This window comes from Triturus cristatus, chromosome 8 (assembly GCF_964204655.1).
Source record: "Triturus cristatus chromosome 8, aTriCri1.1, whole genome shotgun sequence".
Lineage (NCBI taxonomy): Eukaryota > Metazoa > Chordata > Amphibia > Caudata > Salamandridae > Triturus > Triturus cristatus.
In genome coordinates, this window is record NC_140591.1 from 1,513,588,815 (window position 1) to 1,513,611,283 (window position 22,469).

Sequence of the window (22,469 nt, forward strand, 5' to 3'; positions counted from 1 at the left end):
GTATAAAAGGAGCGATCCACTTGTGCAATTTGAAGCAGTCTCTCAGAACCTACACGTTGTGTACTTCTTGCGATTTCTGTATCCCTGCAGTAAAAAAACGCTGATCTTTGATGTCGCAGGAGGTGTCCTGTGTCTCTGTGTTTTGTACGCCGGAACAGGTAACCCACGAAGGTTTCAGGTGTTGTCCCCTGGCACCGCTGGGCCTTAGAATAGCCCAGTCCTTCAAGCCCATCTGACTCTACTGGTTCAGCTGATTCGTATAAGCACTACCTGCAAGCTTTTCTGGCTTATCTATGCTCGCTTCCAGTCGGGTTAACTTTTGCATCAGTGGATTTATTAGAACTGAGACAACCTCACCCATTTATTCAAATGTTGCTCCTTCCGTCTCCCCTTGCCATGTGCAAAGGATCGCTCAAAACTGTCAGAGCGCGCCGGACATAAATTCCTAGACCAAAGTACAATAAAGTGATCACTCAGAGTATTTTGCTTTCACCGGATGATGGTTTTAATCCAGTAGCGTGTTTCGCTTGCACAGCAAGCGAAACACTGACTTGCAATACATACAGAGTATAGAAAACAAAAAGGGACTAAGTAATGCATGAACCACCACTTTCACCACAGGGGCATCCATCTTGTAATATGTAGTCTGGGGTAGACCAGTATTATTACATCATACAAATGCACCCCTTATGACCTTTCATAAGAATATCCAATAGAGCATATCAACAGAGACAAACAAATTTGTTTTAACAGTGTTTAGTACGTGCTCTATATAAATTCCCAACCAATAGCATTGCAAGTACGAGCAGGAACTACTGCTGTGATTCTGTTTGTGCGCTAGCACTGTAAACTGCAAATGCAGACATGGCCATTAATATTGTGTAAGTACTGGCATAGTGCCTATCAACATAATTTTTCTTCTGTGTTCCACCACCAAAAACGTGCGCTAACACTGTCAGCTGCAAGTGCAGGCATGGCCAGGAATTACCGGCATAGTGCCTATACAGTTTTTCTTCTCTGTGTTCCACCCCTGAGAATGGTGTTCCTCTGAGTATTTCCCACAATACAGTGTGTTGTCAAGCTTGCTGTGCAAAGGAAACACATTACTGGATTAAAATTATCATCTGGTGAAAGCAAAATACTCAGAGTGATCGCTTTATTGTACTGTGTCAGGGGACAGCCACCTCCCCTTGGGATTCATCATTATGGGTGGGGGGTCCCTCCCCAAGCCCCAGGGACCACCACCTCTGGGGGCTTAAATCAAAATGATAAATTGGGGGGTCCTGCCCTCTCACACTGCCCCGTGGACCACTACCTCCCCAGGGCACTAATTATCTAAATACAGGGGTCTGTTACAGACCCCTGGGAACCACTAGCTCCCGGGGCTTTAAACAGTTGGGAGGGGGGCTGCACTGCCCCCCTTATGGAGCCAGTCCCAATGTCCCAATGACATTGCTGTCTGCTATGGCAGGGCAGGAGCACGGCTCCCACCCTGCCATGGAAAACACTGTTTTGCTTCTTGGAAGGGAGAGCAGGAAACCTGCTCACGCTTCCAAGAAGCAAAGCAGAATTGCTTTTGGGCATGGGGAGCTGCATGTCGGCAGCTCCCCTTGTCCAAAAGCAATCCTGGCTCCGACATGAGGCAAGGAGGCCTGCAGGGGCTGTGGGTGCATTGGCGCTCCACCCACAGTCCCCACCTTAAGGGCCTGCCCCAGGGGATGGGGTACCTGGGGGCCAATAGTGGCCCAGGGAAGGGGGGCACGTGACCCCCCTCTGCGTTTTTTTAAATAGTGCTGGGCCCCAGGGGATGAGTTTCCCCGGGGGCTATAATTGGTCCAGGGAAGGGGGGCCAACCAGCCCCTTTCCCTTTTTTTTTTTTTTTAAAGTAACAGATAAAATGCTGAGGCCCTGGGAGAAATGGTCCCCAGGGCCCAAAAATATTTAAGGGAAGGGGGGCCACACAGCCCCCTTCCAAAAACAAAATAAAAATAAAAGCTGGCATTGCAGAAGGCCCTGCGCCCTCCCTGCACCAATGTACCTGGCGCGTTTTGGGTTGGGGAATTAAGTCCCCTGCATTCCTGAGGGTCCCTCGGGGCCAACTAGCCCACTAGGTACCTCCAGTAAGTCCCACACTGTGAGATTGCTGAGAGGTGGTCCTAGGCCACGCCCCTTTTTACACAACTCTGAAAACGTGCCTCTTGGCACACTGCTGGTGGGACGATGGGGTGCTCTTGTGTCCTGAGGCGCGTTTGCAGAGTGGTGGAGAAACGGGACATGGCCTGTGTCCACCGCTCAGCAGTCCCACTGTGTGGGGCTTACTGGTGGTAAGAGGTAAGCTATTTGGTCCCAAAGGACCTCCAGCAGCGAAGGGGACTTCAATCCCCATCCAAGAGCACACCAGGAAGTGCGTTTGCAGAGTGGTGGGCAAAGGGGGCATGGCCTGCTATGAGAACTTAGAAATCCTACTGTGTGCGACTTCCTGGAGGTATTAGGAGGGGTAGTTGGCCCCCAAGGATGTCCTTGGGGCCAACTACCCCTCTTGTTACCCTTGTTATCCCACAGTCGGATAACTAAGACGTCTTCAGAGGCCATACCCCCTTTCTCCACCACTCTGCAAACCTACCTCGTGGCAGACTACGGGATGGGGGATGAAGTTCTCTTTACGCCCGAGGGATTTTGGGGGCAAAGAAGCCCTCCTGGTACCTCCTGTAAGTCCTACGTAGCGGAATTCCTGAGCGCTAGTCGGAGGCCCAACACCCACTAACCAACTCTCCGCAAACACGACTACTAGTTAAAGTAGCATCTGCAATGTAATAGGTTTCGCATTTGCGAGTATTAAAGCCATTGGTTTTGTAAATGTAAAGAATTTTACTAATGTTTTTTGGTGTAGAGTGGATGTATGTTGTGTGTAGTGGAATTATGTGGTATGTTTTGCAGTGAAATTATGTAATTAGAAAGTATGTGGTATTTAGTATATAGGAATTATGTGGAGTGGGATTATGTGTATTGGAGAGTGATTATGTGGTATGGTAGTCTGTGTTGTAGAGTGATAACTTCAGGTTTAGTCTTCCTCATTTCCATAGATGCTAAACTATAAACTCAATAAGACACAATAAAAGAAGGAACCACCTAGTCGGAGGTATGAGCAAGGCCGCTGGAATAATGTGACTGTTCGGCTGCAACAATTTTCACATAATTAAACATTTTCCGAATTTGCCAAATATTCCATCATCTGCTGACTAATCTGCAGAATTGAACAAAAAAAAGCCTTGTTTCTAGATCAAACGGCTCAAATGTTCCCAAAAATGCAGCGTCATGTGTTACAGTGTGGTGGAAGGCCCTTTGCAAAGCTGGAATCGTCACATATTGCAAAATGTGGGTGTTAAACTGGAACTAATGGTGCACAATCCTCTCTTCTTTATGTGCCTCTCTTGCCTCTTTCTGCATTTCTCTTGCTTCTTTCTGCAAAATTCTGCAAATGTCTTCCTCTTTCTGCACCTCACTGTCTGCTTTCTGTACTTCACTCGCCTCTTTCTGCACTTCTCTTGCCCCTTTCTGCACTTCACTTGCCTCTTACAGTACCTCTGCTGCTTTTTTCTGCAGATCTCTTGCCTCTTTCTGCACTTCTCTTGCCTCTTTCTGCATCTCTCTTGCCTCTTTCTCCACTTCTCTTGTTTCTCTATGTAGGAGAGTAGGATCTGCCTCTTATGGTTACCCTCACCTTTTGCTGGTGTTTCACTGTTTTTCGACTTTAGTCTGGCTGGAGCCCTGCTATTCAGGAACCCAGCCTAGCTGCCTACTCTCTAAACTGATTGCATGCACTTTAGGTACACTCCAGATTGGATTCTGGGGTACACTTGTGAGTCCCTAGTATGTGGTATACTATGTACCCAGGGCATAGGTACCCCAGAGGCTTAACAGGGTCTGAAGCATGTATTGTGCCACCCCTGGAAAGCCCTTCAAAATGCCATCACAGGTCTGCTGCTGCAGCCTGGGTAAGGTGGTGCATGCACCCCTTACTGAGGTATAGGTTCACTATACCTCACCTATCACTGCACATAGTAACCTATCAGTCACCGCTAAGGCAGGCCTTATCAATCCTGAAGGCAGGGTGCTTGGTTATATGTGAGAGGGTGCCCAGGCATGAGCTGAGCCCCTCTGTAGCCTTCGGAAATTCTTCTCCTGGGTTGTCAGTGGTGCAGCCTGACCATATACTCTTAAGTGCATTATATCTAAAACAGTTAATGCTAACTTTGGACTGGCTGCATGGAAACATGTTGTGTTTGGTGTCAAAAACCATGGAATCATCGTGAGCATATGATCCCAACCTTCTAGACATGGGTCTGGACTCCTGCTGCTGATCAAAACTCTGGCAGGGGAGGCCTGGACTATAGGTGTCCTGTCACAAGGAGGTGTAACCACCTCCCAGACAGGCTTATGTGTATTGGGGCTGGGTGGGAGCACTCTCAGAGTGCTTTGAAGTCCTGCACTGGGGGCACATTTGGTGTCCCTGTGCATAGTCCAGCTCAAACTGATTCAGGGGCTTCCAGCCCCTGCTCTGGCACAATACTGGGCAAAGGAAATGGGTTTAGCCACCCCTCTTTCGAAACCCTCCCATAGGTGGGTCCCTAGGGCTAGTCCAACCCCTTCCTTAGGTATAAGTAAGGAACCTCTGTAACCAGAACTTTAGATATCCCTGGACAAAACTCTGAAGCTTAATTCTGGAACTTCAACGCTCTACTAAAGACTAGAGGACTGAAGAAATCTCCCTTGGGGTCAAGGAGTGACTCCCCTGCTTGGCAGGCACCAATGAAGCAATTTGCTGGTCTGCATCTCTGAAGCTCTCGCGGGACTCCAAAGTATTTGCAGCCCAGGAGGAGGATTTCCAGACAGCACACAGGATGACCCAAGTCCCCAGCAAAGTTGAGACCTGCAGCCCTCATGAGTAGCGTGGAACAGGAACTCCTGGTCACCGGGCACTTTTGCAAGTGCATTGACTTCTCGACGTCTCTTGAACTCGTGCTTGGGGTTACTTGTAGCCCCCAGCTCGACAAGAGAATCCACTGAAAATTGTTGGTTTAGTCACCCCGAGTGACCCTTGGGCTGCCTTTTTGTGTTTCCTCTTGAGGTCCCTTCGCGATCTATGGTCTGTCAACTGGTGGGTCCCTGAGAAGGTAACTTTTATTTTCCTTGGGCTTTTCCGGTTGCTCCTCTAACATGCCCTGACTCCCTACCAAGTGGTGAGTCCCTCAGACCTTGCTGGTCCGCACCGAAGCATCTTTCTCCTTTCTGTGTGGGTTTCTGTTGCCAAGGCTTTTTGTGTCCAATCCAGGCACCGGTACGGCAGCATTCAACATCCTTTATGGGACAGCTCAAATGCAGCTCCTGGTCATCCTCGATGCCTCCTGGTCCTCATGGCTGAAGAGTTAAGCTTCTCCTTCTTCACCTGAAATCACCCGACATCGGTGGGCATCAGCCTATCGTCCTCCTGGTCACTGGCTGGTGAGCCAGCCTCTGTCCCCTCTGCTTTCAGGTTCTTCTCGAGTTTGATCCAGGCTTGGATATCTTCGGACACTTCGCATCTTCCCGGCAGAAGCACTTCTTTGCCAGCTCCCATTGAAATCGACAACCAACCCGACATCATTTGACACCTATGCACCCAGCTTTCCTGGGTGAGGTAACTCGAGTTCTCTGGTGCTCCCGTGGGTGTTGACCCTAGAACTTCCTAAGTCCCAAAGAGTTTGGTCCTAAACTCGTTTCTAAGTGTCCCTAATCTTTAAAAATCTAACCGCGACTTTCCCCATAGAAGCTAACGGGAGCTAACGGGAGCCCTGTGTCACTACCTTGGGTGGTTCCTTGGGGTCCCAGCTGTAGGCCTTGTGTCTAGTTTAGCCGTGGTTCTTATACCACTATTTTAGTATATGGTTTGGCTCGCCCCTAGGGCCTGATGTGTATTTGTGCTATTTTACTGTAATATTTGAAGTGCAGCTTATGTGTTTTGAACTCTAGCCTCATTAAGAGACTAGGAGGGTGTGTTTAGAAATTAATACATATATTTTTTATATATACCTGGTGTGGTTGCCTTTCATTTAGCCATTCAATAGACTATAGACTGGTAAAACAAGCTGCTTAATATTCCTTCAAGTCTTAGCCTGAAGGCTGCTCTCCATAGCTACCACTAGGGTAGCTTTCAATAAAGGTTGTCTTTAACCTATCATCGATAAGGGGTTGTTTGCACTGGTACAGGGTGCCCACTATAACTAGTGGACAGCATATACCAGGCCAACTTCTCACACTCTATACACCTCTCTTGCCTCTTTCTGCTCCTCTCTTGCCTCTTTCTGCATTTCTTTAGCCTGTTTCTGCAGTTTCCTTACCTTTTTATGTACCTCTCCTGCCTCTTTCTGTACCTCACTTGCCTCTTTTTGCACCACACTCTATTCCTTCTGCACCTCTCTTGCCTCTTTCTGCACTTCTCTTGCCTCTTTCTGCAATTCTGAATGCCTCTTTCTGTACCTCTCTTACCTCTTTCTGCTCCTCAAGTGCCTATTTCTGAACTTCTCTTGCCTCTTTCTACACCTCTGTTGCTTCTTTCAGCAACTCTCTTGCCTCTTTCTGCTCCTCTCTAGCCTCTTTCTGCATTTCTTTTGACAGTTTCTGCAGTTCCCTTGCCTTTTTCTGTACCTCTCCTGCCTCCTTCTGTACCTCACTTGCCTCTTTCTGCACCTCACTCTCTTCCTTCTGCACCTCTCGTGCAACTTTCTGCACTTCTCTTGCCTCTTTCAGCACTTCTTAATGCCTCTTTCTGTACCTCTCTTGCCTCTTTCTGCACCTCAAGTGCCTATTTCTGAACTTCTCTTTCCTCTTTCTACACCTCTGTTGCTTCTTTCTACATCCCTGTTCCCTCTTTCTGCACCTTTCCTGCCTGTTTCTGCACCTCTTCCTGCTCTTCTCTTGCTTGTTTCTGCACATCTCTTGTTTCTTTTTGCACCTGTGTTGCCTCTTTCTGCATCTCACTTGCTTCTTTATGCACCTGTCTTGCTACTTTCTGCATCACTCTCCCCTCTTTCTGCACCTCTCTTGCCTCTTTCTATATCCCTGTTCCCTCTTTCTGCACCTTTCCTGCCTGTTTCTGCACCTCTCTTGCCTCTTTGTGTAACTCTGTTGCTTTTTTCTGCACTTTTCTTGCTCTTTCTGCACCCTTCATGCCTCTGTCACCATCTCTTTTGCTTCTTTCTACACTGCTCTTCCTTCTTTCTGCACTCCTCCTTCCTCTTTCTGTACCTCTCTTGCCTCTTTGTTCACTTCTCCTTCATCTTTCTGCACGCCTCTTACCTCTTTTTGCACCTCTGTTGGTTTTTTCTGCACTGCTCTTATTTCGTTCTGCACCTCACTTGCCTCTTTCTGTACTTCTATTGCTTCTTTGTACACCTCTGTTGCTTCTCTCAGCAATTCTCTTCCCTTTTTCTGCAACTGTCTTCCTTCTTTCTACACCTCTCCTGCGTCTTTCTGCACCTCTGATGCCTCTTTCTGCACCTCACTTGCTTCTTTCTGCACCCCTCTTTCCTCTTTCTGCACTTCTCTTGCTTCTTTCTATACCTCTCTTGCCTCGTTCTGCTCTTCTCTTGCCTCTGTGTTCATTTCTCTTGCCTGTTTCTGCGCTTCCCTTGCGTCTTTCTCTACCAATCTTTCCTCTTTCTGCACCTCTGTTGCCTCTTTCTGCACTTATCTTTCCTCTTTCTACACCTCTGTTGCTTCTTTCAGCAATTCTTTTGCCTCTTCCTGCTCTTCTCTTGCTTGTTTCTGCACATCTCTTGTTTCTTTCTGCACCTGTGTTGCGTCTTTCTGCATCTCACTTTCTTCTTTCAGCACCTGTCTTGCTACTTTCTGCATCCCTCTCACCTCTTTCTGCACCTCTCTTGCCTCTTTCTACATTCCTGTTCCCTCTTTCTGCACCTTTCCTGCCTGTTTCTGTACCCCTCGTGCCTCTTTCTGTACCTCTGTTGATTTTTTCTGCACTTCTCTTGCTCTTTCTGCACCCTTCACGCCTCTGTCAGCATCTCCTTTGCTTCTTTCTGCACTGCTCTTCCTTCTTTCTGCACTCCTCCTACCTCTTTCTGTACGTCTCTTGCCTCTTTGTGCACTTCTCCTACATCTTTCTGCTCTCTTACCTCTTTTTGCACCTCTGTTGGTTCTTTCTGCACTGCTCTTGCTTCGTTCTGCACCTCACTTGACTCTTTCTGTACTTCTATTGCTTCTTTGTACACCTCTGTTGCTTCTTTCAGCAATTCTCTTGCCTCTTTCTGCACCTGTCTTCCTTCTTTCCACACCTCTCCTGTGTCTTTCTGCACCTCTGTTGCCTCTTTCTGCACCTCACTTGCTTCTTTCTGCATCCCTCCTTCCTATTTCTGCACTTCTCTTGCTTCTTTCTACACCTCTCTTGCCTCGTTCTGCTCTTCTCTTGCCTCTGTGTTCATTTCTCTTGCCTGTTTCTGCGCTTCCCTTGCCTCTTTCTCTACCAATCTTTCCTCTTTCTGCACCTCTGTTGCCTCTTTCTGCACTTATCTTTCCTCTTTCTACACCTCTGTTGCTTCTTTCAGCAATTCTTTTGCCTCTTCCTGCTCTTCTCTTGCTTGTTTCTGCACATCTCTTGTTTCTTTCTGCACCTGTGTTGCGTCTTTCTGCATCTCACTTTCTTCTTTCAGCACCTGTCTTGCTACTTTCTGCATCCCTCTCACCTCTTTCTGCACCTCTCTTGCCTCTTTCTACATTCCTGTTCCCTCTTTCTGCGCCTTTCCTGCCTGTTTCTGTACCTCTAGTGCCTCTTTCTGTACCTCTGTTGATTTTTTCTGCACTTCTCTTGCTCTTTCTGCACCCTTCACGCCTCTGTCAGCATCTCCTTTGCTTCTTTCTGCACTGCTCTTCCTTCTTTCTGCACTCCTCCTACCTCTTTCTGTACGTCTCTTGCCTCTTTGTGCACTTCTCCTACATCTTTCTGCTCTCTTACCTCTTTTTGCACCTCTGTTGGTTCTTTCTGCACTGCTCTTGCTTCGTTCTGCACCTCACTTGACTCTTTCTGTACTTCTATTGCTTCTTTGTACACCTCTGTTGCTTCTTTCAGCAATTCTCTTGCCTCTTTCTGCACCTGTCTTCCTTCTTTCCACACCTCTCCTGCGTCTTTCTGCACCTCTGTTGCCTCTTTCTGCACCTCACTTGCTTCTTTCTGCATCCCTCCTTCCTATTTCTGCACTTCTCTTGCTTCTTTCTACACCTCTCTTGCCTCGTTCTGTTCTTCTCTTGCCTCTGTGTTCATTTCTCTTGCCTGTTTCTGCGCTTCCCTTGCCTCTTTCTCTACCAATCTTTCCTCTTTCTGCACCTCTGTTGCCTCTTTCTGCACTTATCTTTCCTCTTTCTACACCTCTGTTGCTTCTTTCAGCAATTCTTTTGCCTCTTCCTGCTCTTCTCTTGCTTGTTTCTGCACATCTCTTGTTTCTTTCTGCACCTGTGTTGCGTCTTTCTGCATCTCACTTTCTTCTTTCAGCACCTGTCTTGCTACTTTCTGCATCCCTCTCACCTCTTTCTGCACCTCTCTTGCCTCTTTCTACATTCCTGTTCCCTCTTTCTGCACCTTTCCTGCCTGTTTCTGTACCTCTCGTGCCTCTTTCTGTACCTCTGTTGATTTTTTCTGCACTTCTCTTGCTCTTTCTGCACCCTTCACGCCTCTGTCAGCATCTCCTTTGCTTCTTTCTGCACTGCTCTTCCTTCTTTCTGCACTCCTCCTACCTCTTTCTGTACGTCTCTTGCCTCTTTGTGCACTTCTCCTAAATCTTTCTGCTCTCTTACCTCTTTTTGCACCTCTGTTGGTTCTTTCTGCACTGCTCTTGCTTCGTTCTGCACCTCACTTGACTCTTTCTGTACTTCTATTGCTTCTTTGTACACCTCTGTTGCTTCTTTCAGCAATTCTTTTGCCTCTTTCTGCACCTGTCTTCCTTCTTTCCACACCTCTCCTGCGTCTTTCTGCACCTCTGTTGCCTCTTTCTGCACCTCACTTGCTTCTTTCTGCATCCCTCCTTCCTATTTCTGCGCTTCCCTTGCCTCTTTCTCTACCAATCTTTCCTCTTTCTGCACCTCTGTTGCCTCTTTCTGCACTTATCTTTCCTCTTTCTACACCTCTGTTGCTTCTTTCAGCAATTCTATTGCCTCTTCCTGCTCTTCTCTTGCTTGTTTCTGCACATCTCTTGTTTCTTTCTGCACCTGTGTTGCGTCTTTCTGCATCTCACTTTCTTCTTTCAGCACCTGTCTTGCTACTTTCTGCATCCCTCTCACCTCTTTCTGCACCTCTCTTGCCTCTTTCTACATTCCTGTTCCCTCTTTCTGCACCTTTCCTGCCTGTTTCTGTACCTCTCGTGCCTCTTTCTGTACCTCTGTTGATTTTTTCTGCACTTCTCTTGCTCTTTCTGCACCCTTCACGCCTCTGTCAGCATCTCCTTTGCTTCTTTCTGCACTGCTCTTCCTTCTTTCTGCACTCCTCCTACCTCTTTCTGTACGTCTCTTGCCTCTTTGTGCACTTCTCCTACATCTTTCTGCTCTCTTACCTCTTTTTGCACCTCTTTGGTTCTTTCTGCACTGCTCTTGCTTCGTTCTGCACCTCACTTGACTCTTTCTGTACTTCTATTGCTTCTTTGTACACCTCTGTTGCTTCTTTCAGCAATTCTCTTGCCTCTTTCTGCACCTGTCTTCCTTCTTTCCACACCTCTCCTGCGTCTTTCTGCACCTCTGTTGCCTCTTTCTGCACCTCACTTGCTTCTTTCTGCATCCCTCCTTCCTATTTCTGCACTTCTCTTGCTTCTTTCTACACCTCGCTTGCCTCGTTCTGCTCTTCTCTTGCCTCTGTGTTCATTTCTCTTGCCTGTTTCTGCGCTTCCCTTGCCTATTTCTCTACCAATCTTTCCTCTTTCTGCACCTCTTTTGCCTCTTTCTGCACTTCTATTGCTTCTTTCTGCACCGTTCTTGCTTCTTTCTGCACTCTTCTTCCCTTTGTTGCATCTTTCTTTCCTCTTTCTGCTGTTGTCTTGCCATTTTCTGCAGCTCTCTTGCATCTTTCTGCACCTTATGCCTCTTTCTGCACTTCTCTTGCCTCTTTCTGCTCTTCTTTAGCTTGTTTCTGCACCTCGCATGCATCTTTCTGCACCTCACTTGCCTCTTTCTGCACTTCTCTTGCTTCTTTCTACCCTTCTCTTGCTTCTTTCAGTAATTCTTTTGCCTCTTTCTGAACTTCTCTTCCTTCTTTCTGTACCCCTCCTCCCTCTTACTGTACCTCTCTTGCCTCTTTGTGCACCTCTCCTTCCTCTTTCTGCACTCCTCTTGCCTCTTGCCTCTTTTTGCACCTCTGTTGGTTCATTCTGCACTGCTCTTTCTTCTTTCTGCACCCCTTACCTCTTTCAGCCCTCCTTTTTCACTTTCTGCACCTATATTCCATCTTTCTGCACCTCTGTTCACCCTTTCTGCAGCTTTCCTGCTGGTTTCTGCACTTCTCTTGCCTCTTTCTATAACTCTGTTGGTTCTTTCTGTACTGTTCTTGCTCTTTCTGCACCCTTTGCGCCTCTTTCAGTGCCTCTGTTGCGTCTTTCTGTACTTTTCTTCCTTCTTTCTACACCCCTCCTGTCTCTTTCTCTACATGTGGAGAAGTGTGGCTAAATGATTAGAGCGGCAGACCCTGATGCAGAGATCTAGCCCGGGACCAGGGTTCAATTCCCCGCCTCGGCGGGTCTTGGGTTCAAAAATTCCATGGACCTGATAATTCTCGCCTCGGTGCCATTCCAATCATACCTCTGTTGCTTTTTTCTTCACTTCTCTTGCTATTTCTGCACCCTTTGTGCCTCTTTCAGCATCTCTGTTGATTCTTTCTGCACTTCTGTTCCTTCTTACTGCACCCCTCCTGCCTCTTTCTTTACCCCTCTTGCCTGTTTGTGCACCTCTCCTACCTTTTTTCTGCACCCCTCTTGCCTCTTTTTGCACCTCTGTTGGTTCTTCCAGCACTAGCTCTAGATTCTTTCTGCATGTCACTTGCTTCTTTCTGTACTTCTATTGCTTCTTGTCCACCTCTGTTTCTTCTTTCAGCAATTCTCTTGCCTCTTTCTTCACTTCTCATCCTTCTTTCTGCACCACTTTTGCCTCTTTCTGTGCCTCCATTGTCTCGTTGTACACTTCTCTTACCTTTTTCTGCACCCCTCTTGCCTCTTTTTTCACCTCTGTTGGTTCTTTCTGAAATGCTCTTGCATCTTTCTACAACTCACTTGCCTCTTCTTTCTATGCCTCTGTGCTTCGTTGAATAATTTTCTTGCCTCTTTGTGCACTTCTCTAGCTTGCTTCTGCACCTCTATTGCCTCTTTCTTCACCTCTGTTGCCTCTTTCTGTACCTCACTTGCTTCTTCTGCACCCTTCCTGCCTCTTTGTATACTTATCTTGCTTCTTTCTACACCTCTCTTGTCTCTTTCTGCTCCTCTCTTGCCTCTTCGTGCATTTCTCTTACGTCTTTATGCACTTCCCTTGCCTCTTTCTGCACCTCACTTGCCTCTTTCTGCACCTCTGTTGCTTCTTTCAGCAATTAACTTACCTCTTTCTGCACTTTTTTAGCTTGTTTCTGTGCCTCTCTTGTGTCTTTATGTACCTCTGTTGCCTCTTTCTACACTGCTCTTGCTTCTTTCTGCACCCCTCTTTCTTCTTTCTGCACCCCTCTTGTCTCTTTCTGCACACCTCTTTTCTCTTTCTGCACCCCTCTTGTCTCTTTTTGCACCTCTGTTGGTTCGTTCTGCACTGCTCTTGCATCTTTCTGCACCTCACTTGTCTCTTTCTGTACTTTTATTATTTCTTTGTAGACCTATGTTGCTTCTTTCAGCAATTGTCTTACCTCTTTCTGCACTTCACTTGCTTGTTTCTGCACCCCATTGCCTTTCTGCTCTCCTCTTTTCTCTTTCTGCATCTCTCTTGTCTCTTTCTGCAGCCCTGTTCCCTCTTTCTGCACCTTTCATGCCTGTCTCTGCACCTCTCTTGTCTCTTTCTGTACCTCTGTTGGTTCTTTCTGCACTTTCCTTGCTCTTTCTGAACCCTTGGTGCCTCTTTCAGCACATCTGTTGCTTCTTTTTGCACTTCTCTTCCTTCTTTCTACACCCCTCCTGCCTCCTTCTGTACATCAGTTGCCTTTTTGTGCACTTCTCCTACCTCTTTCTGCACCCCTTGCCTCTTTTTCCACTTTTGTTTGTTCTTTCTGCAATGCTCTTGCTTCTTTCTACACCCCTGTTACTTCTTTCAGCACTTCTCTTGCCTCTTTGTGCACTTCTCTTGCTTGTTTCTGCACCTCACTTGCTTCTTTCTGCACCTTTCCTGCCTCTTTGTACAATTCCCTTGCTTCTTTCTGTACCTCTCTTGCCTCTGTCTGCACCTCTCTTGCCTCTTTTTGCACTTATCTTGCTTCTTTCTTCACCTCTCTTGCTTCTTTCTGCACCCCTTTTCTAATTTGTACATTCCTCTTGCCTCTTTCTGCTGTACTCCTGTCATTTTCTGAACCTCTCTTTTCTCTTTCTGCACCCCCGTTGCCTCTTTCTGTACTTCTGTTGCTTCTTTCCACACCTCTGTTGCTTCTTTCAGCAATTTGCTTGCCTCTTTCTGCACTTCTTTAGCTTGTTTCTGCACCTCTCTTGCGTCTTTATGCACCTCTGTTGCCTCTTCTGCAGTGCTCTGGCTTCTTTCTGCACCCCATTCCTTTTTTCTGCACTTGTTTTGCTTCTTTCTACACCCGTCTTCTCTCTTTCTGCACCTCACTTCCCTCTTTCTGCACTCCTGTTCCCTCTTTCTGCACCTTTCCTACCTGTTTCTGCACCTCTCTTTCCTCTTTCTGTACCTCTGCTGGTTCTTTCTGCACTTCTCTTTCTCTTTCTGCACACTTTGTGCATCTTGCAACACCTCTGTTGCTTCTTTCTACCCCTCTTGCCTCTTTCTGTATCTCTCTTGCCTCTTTGTGCACCTTTCCTACCTTGTTCTGGACCCCTTTTGCCTTTTTGTGCACCTCTGGTGGTTCTTTCTGCACTGCTCTTGCTTCTTTCTGCCCTTCACTTCCCTCTTTCTGCACTTCTCTTGCTTCTTTCCACACCTTTGTTGCTTCTTTCATCAATTCTCTTGCCTTTTTGTGCACTTCTCTTGCTTGTTTCTGCACTTTTCCTGCATCTTTCTGCAACTCTGTTGCCTCTTTCTTCACCTCGCTTGCTTCTTTCCGCACCCCTCTTGCCTCTTTCTGCACACCTCTTCCCTCTTTCTGCACCTCTTTTGCCTCTTTTTGTACCCCTGTTCCTCTTTCTGCACCTTTCCAGCCTGTTTATGCACCTCTCTTGCCTATTTCTGTACCCTTTGCACCTCTTTCAGCACCTCTGTTGCTTCTTTCTACACTTTTCTTCCTTCTTTCTGTACCCCTCCTGCTTCTTTCTGTACCTCTCTTGTCAACTTGTGCATCTCTCCTACCTCTTTAAGCACCCCTCTTGCTCTTTTTGCACCTCGGGTAGTTCTTTTTGCACCTCTTTTGCACATTTCTGCATCCCTCATGCCTCTTAGTGCATCCCTCTTCCTTATTTCCCCACCTCTCTTGCTTATTTCTCCACTTCTCTTGCTACTTTCTGCATGTCTCTTGCTACTTGCTGCACTGATTTTGCTTCTTTCTGCACCTCTGACAGAGGTTGTTTTAATCATCTGCCCTATTATTTACTAGGCCCTTATAGGGGAGGTCATGCCATTCACAGGGGTATCCTAACCAATAGTGTACCCTAGTGTATGTAGGTGATTTCACATTCTTCTAAGTGTCTTTCAGCATAGCATTGGCTCCTGGCCTGATTAGTCAGAATCAGTTACCACCAGTACCAGTCAGCAAAAAGTTGGGGGCACAGGATGACTTTTCAAAAAGGCCTCTTTTTACACCTCTGTTGGTTCTTTATGCATATCTCTTGCTTCTTTCTTCACCTTTATTAGTCAAGTCAAGTCAAAGATAGCTTTATTCGATTTTAGAGTTAAAATCATAAAAGCACAATAAAAATGAGCACAATTAAAAAAGAAATCGAATTACATACAGCTTATGTACATCAAAAAGGGGATAACAAACATAGAAACAGACACTAAAAATTAATCCAAAGTAAGTCTACATCGAATTGCAAATTTTAAAAACTTGGATACAGCGCTAATAGTTATTTCATCTTCTAATAGGAGCAACTTTAAATACGCAAATCTGCACTGTCTTAAGCCCCAGATCTTAAGGAGGGGAATCAGATATTTCTTTCTTCCCCAAGTATAATACTTGCAAAATAGAACACAATGTATTGAAGATTGCATAGCAAGATCATCACAGGGACATTTAATTAAATTTGAGGACCAATCATTGCTAACTGGGAATGTTATCAACCTATAATAGGTGCCAGTTCTCAAACGCGATAGCAACATTCTGTCATAACAAGGATAGTCAGGAGACAGATAAAGCTGCAAACCCGGGCCCTGCACAAGTAAGTTATATTGAATTACAGATGTCTTAGTTCTCTCCTCAAGCCATCGTTTGTTCTCCAGGAAAGCAAGACAACTTATTTTAAAAGCCTTTCTGGAGATCGCGGATAGCGAGGAGGGATTATCAAAGAAAGTTGGATGCCCCATATTGGTCGTAAACTCCTTTACATAGGAGATCCAGTGAATGTCTTTCCATCTCTCTAATTTAAGGCAATCACTCAAGATGGTTCTATTAAAAACAGTTGCCTCTGAGGTCCATATCTTATGCCATAAGAATAATGGGTTAATTTTAATGAGGTCCGAAATATAAACCAAGTCCAATTCCCTATGACAAATATATGTAGAGGTCGAATTGGGAACCGCTAAAAAATAGCGCAGGAAAGTATTTTCTTTTATTTGAATTTCCTGACAATCGGCGATACCCCATATGCCAGATCCGTATAAAGCAGTTGAAATACATTTGGACTTATAAATGTCCATTAGAATACGTACAGGCCTGCCCCCCAGTTTATTGGCAAACTGTCTTATTGCTCCTATAGTGCGGGCAAAAGCAAGATTCCTAGCCCTAATTGCTGCTTTCCATGTACCTTTTTGATTAAAAACAATCCCCAAATATGAGAAAGTACTAGTAAGTTCTATCTTAGACTTATCAATAAAAGTCTTACAAGGAAGTTTATTCTTTGACGAGCAGCACATGGAAAAGGTTTACCTATGTTTATTTTTAAACCCCTAGAACTCATAAAAAAGGAAAAGCTAGTTAATGACTTTTGAAGGCCCAATTGGGTTCTGGCCATGATGACCGCATAGTCCGCATATAGTAAAATGGGAACTGCCGTGCCGTCAATTTGAGGATAGTCTAACTCTTGTTTGATTAAAAATTCTGCCACTTCGTTTATGTACAAATTAAAAAGAAAAGGTGCCAAAATACAGCCCTGTCTGACGCCTTTCATAATTGGAAACTTGTTGGTACACTCCCCTTTGTTACCGAAACGCACCTTAGCCCCTGCCTCTCTATATAATTCTTTGATAAAATTAAGGATGTTTAAATCTATGCCCAAGCCTATTAAAGTGTCCCATAGAACGTCGTGGTCCAGGCAATCAAATGCTGAACTAAGGTCAACAAAGGTCATAAAAAGATTACCCTTTTTTGCCATCATGTATTTGCCAGTTATTAAGGCCAAGTTGAGCCCTTGTTCAATAGTACCTAAACCAGCCTTAAAACCATACTGAAACTTTGAAATAACATCATATTCCTCTGCCCACGTGTGCAGTCTGTTTAAAATAATTCTACCTGCCACTTTCATCAGTGAATCAAGTAGGGAGATGGGCCTATAACATTTGGGATCAGTTCGATCTCCCTTTTTAAAAATAGGCGCCACAATGGCTTCCTGCCAGGTCGATGGAAATCCCTTAATGTTAAAACTATTTAACACGTTAGTCAACAGTGGAGCCCATAGAGAAACAGTATCTTTATATATATCTATAGGGACCCCATCAGGCCCGGGGGCTTTGTTTCTTGCACTTTCCTGTAGGGCCAATTCCACTTCAGAAACAGAAAACACAATCCTCAAAGGGAATAAAACATAAGGAGTAGGCTCAATAGCAGCCTGCTGGATTAAGGGTTTGGAGGCTATACCGGGCAAAACATCTTTTTTATAGAGCTCGGTAAAATAATCCACCCAGGCTGATTCTTCGATAGCAAGATCTAGCTTATCAGAATTCCTTTCAGCGAAGAAGGGGGCATTTACTGCTCTCCAAAACGCAATATTATCTCTCAAGGAGCTTGCCTTTACTAATGCATTCCACGCATTCTCCTTTAGCTCCAATTTCCGTTTGTTTAACGATATTTTATAAGCTGCCCTGGCGGCTCTAACTTCTAGCATGTTTTGGGGTGTTTTCTTTAAAACCTGCTGTAAGTTAGAATGTGCTTTAGAGCAATCCGAATTGAACCATCCAACTGTTTTTTGACTGGCCTTGCCTCGTAGTGTTCCTGTTAACTTTTTACCAATGAATGACATAATCTGGTCAAAGGCACAAATAACCAAACTAGGGTCAGGATAATCCTCTAGACAAATCCTGAAATTATTATATTGATCCACTATCAGGTTCTGGAGAAAGTATGTAGGGTCGACCTTGTTCCATTTTATAGCATATCCGTTTTGTCTTGCCAATGAAATAGCATGGCGGGAAAGGTTTTCTGCTACGTTTGGGACAGATCTGGTACTCCATTCAATATCAAAGATTGAGCTAATCGGAAAGTGGTCACTCATTGCAGTGTCCAGTGTTTTACACAACAGGACTTTACGGTTGTGAGTAGTACTAATCATAGTGTAATCTATAACAGACTCTAGACCACGCCCATTAAAAGTGGGTTGGAAATGAACCTGAGGTGTACATAGTTCATTTGCAAATCCCAGATCCCAGTCGAAAATTAAGCTATTAAACATATTTCCCAGCACGGTATGCTCAAAATGTGTGCATGGGTCACCAATTAAGTTAACCATTCCACATATACCGGAATTATTATAAGGGCACAAGTGACAATCAAAATCACCCGTCAGAATGATACAAATATCATTTTGTTCCATGCCAATAGCACAGGATATTGAGTTATTTAAATCTTCAAATACTTTATTCAGATCTTCCTTCGGGATGTTGTTATATAGATTAATTAAAATAATAAGTCAATTTCCTCCTGCAGTTAGACAGAAGACCTGATAACAATTATGCCCCCCTGTGTTCTGCTGCTTTATAGCCAAATTGACCATGTTAGAAATATAAGTACAAAGCCCCCCCGAGTTTCTACCTCTCCTAGACTGGGTTGCAGGGGAAAAATACGTACGGTACCCTGCAAGATGAATCTCAACCTGTTCCCAACACTCCTGCAGGCAAATAATATCATTCTTCTCGATTAGGTCGCAAAAGATGGGATCATTTACCTTATTTGATAAGGCCGCTATATTCCAGGATAAAAGAGCCAACTCCCCCCTTACGGCGTCTCGATGATGCTCCTCATCAGGGGAACAGTCTACACATAAGTTTGTTTCCATCAAAGGAGAGTTGCGTTCAATATCTAAATCCTCATCAGGAGGGCAAACCGCACACAAATGTGTTTCCACCAAAGGATAGTTACATTCCACGTCAAACTCCACTGTGGGATGAGAGTCTTTTGAGGATAAAACGCTTTTTGGACCAAGGACAAAATGTGTACATTTTTCAGACTCTTGTTTGTCAAATTCCTCGAATAAAACTTTGGGAGTTATTAGGGGGTCTGGTAGCTTTTTTATCCTACCCTCATTAACGTCCCTTTGGGGGCCATTTACCGGGTAATTTAAACTTTTGTACAATTTATTGAAACTAAAACAGTGGACAGGAAAACTGGGTCCAGTCCGATGAAGTCAATCCACCATCTCTAAACTACTATATCGATTGGAGGTTGGTAATCCTCTCCAGGTATCTCTATATGTTGGGTCCCTATTAACTTGCCTTCCCCAGTCCCTTGTAACCGCTCTTCTATCACAGGAATTTACAGTGACCCAGTTACAATCATTGGGTAGATAGGAAAAAGATCTGGGAGGATAAAAGAAAGATAATCGTTTAGTTTCAATGCTCTCATTAATAAACTGCTTCCCCCAAGAGCAAATATAATCAACCGTTTCCGGGTCCTCAAAATTGACCAGGACACAATCACCCTGTATTGATTTTCTTTCTGGCCCCACCCAAGAAACCCTGCGGGCCATTAGAATCTTACTCGTCCTATTCAGAGGGAGTGGTCAGTTTGTATTAAGCCAATATTGGACCTTATTTTTCAATGATCCAAAGGGTTCTTCTTTGTCCTCTTTCAATTCAGGGACCCCCGTTAGAATCACCAAATAAGGAGATGCTTCTGGGGGCAAATTTATAGCTAAGTTTCCCGGTTTAAGTCCCCGGTTACAATCTTTCTGTGTGTTTAGCTCTTGAACATTGTTTCCAGAAGGATGGTTAATTTTTTCTGGTGTATAGTTCTCTGTATTAACACATACCAAACTATTTACTTTTATGGCGGGGGCTAGCGATTTAACTGTTGAGGAACCCACTAATACATTTTTTGTACTTTTTGGTATCCCATCCACAACCTTTAATGGCTCAGTATTAGTCGAGGTCTTTGAGAAAGCAGCCAGGTCTGTTAACTGCATCTCAATCTTCTTCAGTCTGGTTTCTAGCGGGGTAAGATATATTTTAAAAAGCTCCCTTATGTGCTCAGTTAACTTATAATCAGACTTCAAAGGCTCAGAATTTATGGACATGGCAGGAGAAATAACAACACTCGACAAATCCAATAACACACTATCCGCGTTTGGACAATTTTGATTAAGGCCATCCTTTAACTGTTGTTCAATTCGTTCTATCCTTCTAATGGGGAGTTCGCCTATCCCTTTGTCCCCAGTAGCAATAGTTTTTTGAGACTTCCTGGACTTTTTTACTTTAGGTACATTTTTCTTATTCTTTTTCTTAGGGTTTTTAAATGTCTTTGGTATAGCACCCTCATTTTCTCTCGTCGTCTGACTGTTAATTGGGTCTTGCGACCGTGGTTCTAATACCAAAGGCTCTGGAGCAAGAATCGGGGACCTCTCTAGTTGCGAGGAAGATATGCATTCCGTCATTGAGAATGACAAATCTACTACATTAGGGATGCTATGTATATCCGCATGTACTAAAGCCAGGGGTACTTTATTACTTGTATTGTCGGGAGTTTTAGCTGTCGCAAAAAGGCCCATAGAGGAACGCTTTGCTAATAATAGGTCTTGTGACACTCTTCGTTCCATAAGAGCAATTCCTTGATCAATAACAGAATTCGCTCTTACAATGAAATTATCTAGTGGGCCAGTAATATTGGTAACATCCTTAATCACCTTGCTCCTACTCCCTCGTGTAGTCGCCATGGATAATAACAAATAATTGCAAAAATTATTAAACCGCCGATATTTACAAGGCAGCAACGAAGACCAATACACACCACCTCGCAATAGAGAACGTTAGAAAGGGGGCCCGGTCCGGTCTTACTCGGTCTGTAACGGGCTAGAACGGGCACGCCCTTGGCCCGGGCTTCGCCCGGCGCGAGACCCGCGCGCGTCCCGCGCCGCGTCACTGGACTCAGAATATATAGGTAATGACCTGCTAAAAGGGGAGTGTCCGGGAAGAGGCCACAGCTGTAGCTGGTTTCACCGCTGCAGAGCCTCGCAGTCCCTCACACCCAGGGCAGACACAAAGTTCAATGAGCAGAGTTCCACAAAGCACGAACGGCTCCCGCGAAGCGGGGGCCGTGAGTCGTCTCTTTAAAGGCAGGCAGAGGGGAGTGTCCGGGAAGAGGCCGCAGCTGTAGCTGGTTTCACCGCTGCAGAGCCAGTCCCTCACACCCAGGGCAGACACAAAGTTCAATGAGCAGAGTTCCACAGAGCACGAACGGCACCCGCCACCTTTATTAGTCTTTATGGACTCCTGCAGCCCCTTTCTGCATTTCTCTGGCTTCTTTCTGTGCCTTTCTTCCTCTTTCTGCACATGTCCCACCTCTGTAGGCATAGATAGAAATTAGCATATAAAAAAACCTTTGAAATGCCCTGGAAGAAAACAGAGGTTTCAGGGACATTATAGTTTGGAATTAGCATTTAAAAAACCTTTGACATTCACTGACAACATCATAGGTTTCAGGGACGTTATAGTTAGAAATTAGCATTTAAAAAACCTCTGAAATTCACACAAAAAATACAGGTTTCAGGAATGTTATAGTTAGTTGGACATTTCACTCTTACAAAACCATAGAAATTTGGCCGTTATAGTTAGTCGAGCTAACTATAACTCATGCCCCCGCAATGCACTGCTGATAACGTCACATATTACATCATTCATGACATCTCAAATGACATCACTGATAACATCATCCATGTGATAATCTGATGTACCTCCTCACATCCTTATATGACCTTTGATACACCCACTCTAAAATATAGATACCAATTTTCTAAACCATAGACACACCAATACCAGTTACTATATTCCCACTCACTGATTCCTAGGTCTGCACACACATCCACTCATTCACCCATACAGTCACTCATACTTGCAGTCACTCATCAATATAGCACTATCATATGCACTCATACACCTATTCAGACACTCACACACCACCACAAATCCAAAGAGTTACTCACACACCTAGTCAGTCATGCAAAGAATCAATCACACTCCCATGTACTCACCTATAGTTATACACACACCACCTTACTTATTCATACAGATTTAACATATAAAATCACTGATACAAGCACACAATCATCCATACATCCACTCTCACAATCACTTACTCTCACATATAGTAATTTATATAATCCAACACTCACATATACTGCCTTTTACATATATTGTTACTCACACATGTACCACTGAGATATCCTTCCACTCACCAACACACCCATACACACACTCACCCACCCATACAGCCCTTCACAGATGCACTCTTGAACCCATACACCCAGTGAATCACCCACTCACACATCTATACACAACTCCGACCCTCAGGCACCCGTACAGGTACTCAGACAGCCAATAATTAACCCATATAGACACGCATGTAGCTATACACCAACCCATGCAACCGCTTACATACCAACAGACAGACTGATAAAGACAGACTGATACAGACATTCACACAGATTAGTTATTCACCCATGCACTCACTAAGACTCATTTAATCACTCTCTTACTGAGTCAGTCATGCACCCAGTAAATCATCGATGTAGATACTCATAAACCCTCTAATAAACCCTCTCATTCTTCAATACACCTTGGCTTATATAAACTTTTAAAAAACACTCTGTCATTGGATGATGTCATAAGTGATGTCATTTGAGATGTCATCAGTGATGTCATCAGTGATGTCACTGAACATGTCATGA